Source organism: Poromitra crassiceps (genome assembly GCF_964638095.1).
Source record: "Poromitra crassiceps genome assembly, chromosome: 1".
Taxonomy (NCBI): Eukaryota; Metazoa; Chordata; class Actinopteri; order Beryciformes; family Melamphaidae; genus Poromitra; species Poromitra crassiceps.
This window is the reverse complement of record NC_139623.1, coordinates 2,399,715-2,404,644: the sequence shown is the minus strand read 5'-3', so window position 1 is coordinate 2,404,644 and position 4,930 is coordinate 2,399,715. Positions and strand designations below refer to the sequence as shown.

At 46.0% G+C, this 4,930-nt stretch overlaps 1 pseudogene across 1 annotated transcript; it reads right to left on the bottom strand.

Moving 5' to 3' along the window:
- Positions 1 to 1,476: 1,476 nt before the first annotated feature.
- On the bottom strand, positions 1,477 to 2,301 carry LOC310773604 (hatching enzyme 1.2 pseudogene; annotated as a pseudogene). Its single transcript has one exon. The product of its transcript is annotated as a hatching enzyme 1.2 pseudogene (transcript).
- Between the last annotated feature and the right edge of the window lie 2,629 nt (positions 2,302 to 4,930).

The following is a 4,930-nucleotide window of genomic DNA, read 5'->3' as shown; positions in this document are numbered from 1 at the left end:
AACCTCATCCTGTTTTTATTTAGTCAAGTTTTAGTCGACTAAAAGTTTGAGCATTTTAGTCTCATTTTAGTCATATAAAACCATAAGTATTTTAGTCTAGTTTTAGTCAACGAAAACTGTTCACATTTTAGTTTAGTTTTAGTCAATGAAAACTGTTGAATCTGCTGATTAATTGTAATTTGAAGCAGTGTTGGCAAATCTTTCCCAGTGAAAGTAGCTAATGCTGACTCTGCCCACCCGGGCCAGTGTGGGCTTATGCCTGTAGCAATGACAAGTGGACCCTATTCACAGTCCCTGCTCAGTCCACAGCTGAGGGGAGAATGGAGGGAGGCTGGCTGGGCTGTGTGGAAAGCGCTCAGACGTCTCTGGATATAATGACGTAGACAAGCAAGTAGCTGTACATTTTGGGAACACAATGCCTCATACTGTACACATATACCAGTAGATAAGACCCTTAGCTTAGACTGGGCGGGTTCTGTTGTAACTACTGTATGTATGTCCTATGTATGTATGTATGTATGTATGTATGTATGTATGTATGTATGTATGTATGTATGTATGTATGTATGTCTTTCTGTTGCATTTTCCTCAGACACTGTCGGCCTGACAGCATTCATATTTTTTCTCCCATTTTCCCCCCAATTGTACTTGGCCAATTCCCCCTGCTGTCCCAGTCGTTGCTCCACCCCCTCTGCCGATCTGGGGAGAGCCGAAACTAGCACCATGCTTCCTCCGAGACATGAGCAGTAACAGCTGGAGCCTCACCGGTAGGACGTAGCACGTGGGAGGATCACGATATTCCAACCAGTTCCCTTCCCTCTGAACAGGCACCCCGACCGACCAGAGGAGGTGCTAGTGCAGCGACCAGGACAAAAACATTCAAACCAGTTTCCCTCCCACAGACACACACGAGTCAATTGTGCCTGTATGGACGCCCGACCAAGCCGGAGGGACCACGAGGATGCAAACCTGTGCCCCTCGTGTTGGTAGGCAGGGACTTTACCGCTACACTACCCGGACCGCCAGTATGCGAGTGCTTTTATCTCTACACTACCCAGACACCCCCATTAAAGATTTGTGACTGAACATTAGTTTGGACACCCTGTATTGCCAAACATTACAACAACATTACAACAGTGACATTGACAAAAACCACTAGACCTGTATATGTTCATTCAATAATTGGTGTCACTGGTCGTATGGTAATTAAAAGCCCTCAGATCAAACTTGCCAAAATCAACTACCATATGTTAGCAGTGTCAGCTTGACTGTCGTTAATGAGATCAATAACAGGTTAAAAAAGTACTAATGTTGGTGACCAGGAATAAGCCTTTTTATTATTATTTCAGTGTTTACAATTGTTTGTGTTGTTGATTGGTCTCACACACACACAGTTTAGCCCTCGGACACAGATTAAATTAAAGACAATAGATTTAATGAAGTAGACAGAAGATCTAAGAACCTTCTCTAATGTTCTTAGCAGCTGTAGATCTTGTTGACCCTCTGGATGTCGATGCGGGACATGCCCTGCCTCTGGCCGATCCGGACATTAGGGTTGGGGATGGGGGTGATGGTGTCCTGCCCGTATTGGGTGGTGAAGGCTGTTCTCGGATAGTGCATGACGGAGGAGTAGTCGTAGGGAGTGTTCTGGTTGTTGGTGTTCTGCTTCTGGAAGTTGTGTTTTGTCCGTGGGTTAACGTACCGGAAGTTGATGCGGACATACTGGTCGCGGTCACTCCTGGTGTGCTCGTGATAGAAGCCCAGAGCATGGAGGAACTCGTGCTGGATGACACCGTGGTAGACGCAGCCCTGCTGGGCGAGAGAGACGGTCTGCCTGCCTCCCACTCTGCCCAGGGACGAGAAGCAGCCGCCTCTGCTCTCCACGCTGATGTAGTCGCGTTCGTTTGTACGGGGAACGAAGCGGATGCAGGTGCTGCTGTGGAAGGACTTCATGCCTCTGTTGATCGCCTGCTTGGCCGACCTGGAGAAGACGCTGCTCACTATGAAGGGGATGGTCACCTTGCCGCCGGCTTTCTTCCAGAGGCAGCTGTTGCTCCAACACTTCATGGCGTTTCTCGTTGTGGGGGCCACCAAGTCGCCCTCCAGCAGGAACTCACTGGAGCCGTTGTTTGTGGCCAAGATCCTGCTGCCGGTGTCCATCGTGTCGGCCTCTGGGTCGTCAACTTGGAAATATGAGTCGCTTTCTTCCTCCCTGGAAAGAGTGTCATCTGTTTCCACCCAGAACTTAGCCTGGGAGAGGCCGATCAGCAGCAGCAGCAGGAGGCCGAGAGAGGGATTCATCTTCAGGTTTCTGTCTGGTAGCTTCTTGTCTTCTCTGCAGGGTTCCTGGAGATGCTGTGGAGAGACTGCTTGCAGCTTGATGCTTGAGTCTGCTTGGTCCTGCTCTTTTATACTCTTCTTTCCAGGTGTGTCTGCTGGAGGATTAAGGGTTGGGGTCCAGACTGCTAGGCCTAAATAAACGTCTGAAGGGAGGATGCCACGGACAAACCCATAGTTTCAACATTGTCTGTTATTTCTGCAGATACATGGACATACCTAAACACCTGATTGTGCCTGCAAGTCAACGTTGCTTTGGTATACTGTCGTATCCTCTCTGGATCATTGGTTTATTTTTTATTTTTGTTCCAATATTTTATTTCCTGTTTACATGTGTTTTTAAGACAGCTAAATGTCAGCTGCATCTATGATGCTGCAGCACAAGACTGAAAACTGAACTGCTGCATTGAGGGGGAAAAGCAGTCTATAATTAGTGTTAATTTTCTTGTACATTTTTTAATTTAGTCGTAGTCGTAGTCCTGTGACAAATGTGCTTGTTAGTTTTTATCAGATTTAGTCAACCTCATCCTCTTTTTGTTTAGTCAAGTTTTAGTCGACTAAAAGTTTGAGTATTTTAGTCTCGTCTTAGTCAAAGGAACTAAAAGTCTGAACATTTTAGTCTTGTCTTAGTCTTGGGGGAAAAGGTAGTTGACTAACATTTTTCGTCATAGTTTTCGTCGACGAAATTAACACTGGTCGTCACTGGTCGGATGACGATCTTCTGCATGTTTTTAGTGGGGGGTTATGTACGGAGGAACCCCCTGGGGGGTACGGGGAGAACATGCAAACTCCACACAGAAAGGCCCTTTCGACGAGATAGCCCACCTGGGCAGTAAGCACTGAAGATATGGGGGGGTCACAACTCCAGCGCCCACAGCGTCCCAGGTGGGAATCGAACCCAGGACCTTCGAGCTGTGAGGCGACAGCGCTCACGATTATGATTATTAACACATTCAGTGCCAAGGACGTCTGTGGACGTCCTAAAAAAAAGTAACGTTCAGTGCCAAGGACGTCTGTGGACGTCCTAAAATCATAATTCATATTATTCCATAATTCTTCTGTTTAAGGTCGTACCCAGCCAGTGAGCATGAATCCCTTCAAGGGATCACACGGCGCCACCTTAAAAATCACATCGCAGCTGCGCAGTGCAGCCACGTTAAAACCTTGCGACGCCCAGAGTCTCTTGTAGAGTAGGTTGGTCAGTAGCAGTAGCATTAGCAGTAGCAGTAGCAGAAGAAGAGAATAGATTTATAGCATTTAGTAGCATTTAGTAGAATTTAGTAGCATAGCGATTTTAGATTAGTTTGTGAGATTGTGTAGTGAGTGGATTCGAGTGCTTGGTGTGAGGTGAGTGCGTGCGTGGGTGGGTTGTGTCGGGTGTGTGTGAGTGTGCTAGCGAGTGTGCCTGGGTTAGATTTAGCAGTTAGCATTTAGCGTTAGTTAGGTCAGGGTAGATAGGATCTGTGTACAAAAAAACAAAAAAACAAAAAAAAATTGTCCGTGTGTCTCTGTCTGTCTTGTGTGTCTGTTTTGTTAGACTAGCGTTAGTGTTAGACTAGCGTTAGACTAGCGTTAGTCTTAGCGTTAGTGTACAGTTAGACTAGCGTTAGTTAGCTGTTAGCTGTCATGCCCAAGGCCAGGCGTAAGCGTGGTGGGCCGCTCCCAGGGCCTGGGCAGCGGGGTCATCCCTATGTTCCCCGGGTCCTACTGCAACAGGCTCTCAGCCGTGCTGTTCGGGAGAGAGATCTCCCTGAAACAGACACGGATGAGCCCGAGGAGACGGCTTCATCATCTCCTGATGACGCCAGAGATGAGGAATGGCAGCCCCCTGGCCCTGGACCTAAGAGGCGAACATTCTTGGACGAGGCGGCTTCCAGAGGTTAGAACCTACATATAGGCTATAGATAGCCTACTTTATTGATCCTTTACAGGAAACTATTACTACTAAAGCTGTAAATGCCAGACGATTGTATGCATAGATGACTTCTCGATTGTTGACAAAAATGTGATATTGTAAGTTCTGATATTGTAAGTCGATTTGAATAAAAGCGTCTGCCAAATGCCGTAATGTAATGTCTAATAATAAAAAGAAGCAGGAGAAAAATAGGAGGTAGAAATGTAAAAAATAAAATAAACACACCCACACACCTTTTATTATTCATCAATTTATTTTCGTCAACACAAAGCTTGGTAAGAATAACGATCCTGCAATTCGTTAGCATACTAATAATACCATGTAAAATATTCAATTTCAGAGTTGGAGCACAGCTCGGAGGAAGACGCCAGTCGCAAAGGAAGACATCAGCCAGTGATGCAGTGTTTAGTTTAGTTTAGTTAGTGTCAACGAGTGTGTGGGCAGTCCATCAAGCTTTAGTATGTTTATTTGCTTTGACAGTTGAAAAGTAGAGACACTGGAGAGAAAGCTGTAGCGGGATTCAGTCCTTCAAGACTACAGTAACGTTACCTCCAAACACAAACTGCCTGCTGTCTGACTGTTGTCAAGCCGTCCAATAGCAGTGTCATTACTGTAACAAGAATAGTAGCAGTTGTAACACAGTAATAGCATCAGTCATGTGTATGCCTTTTTTTCCAT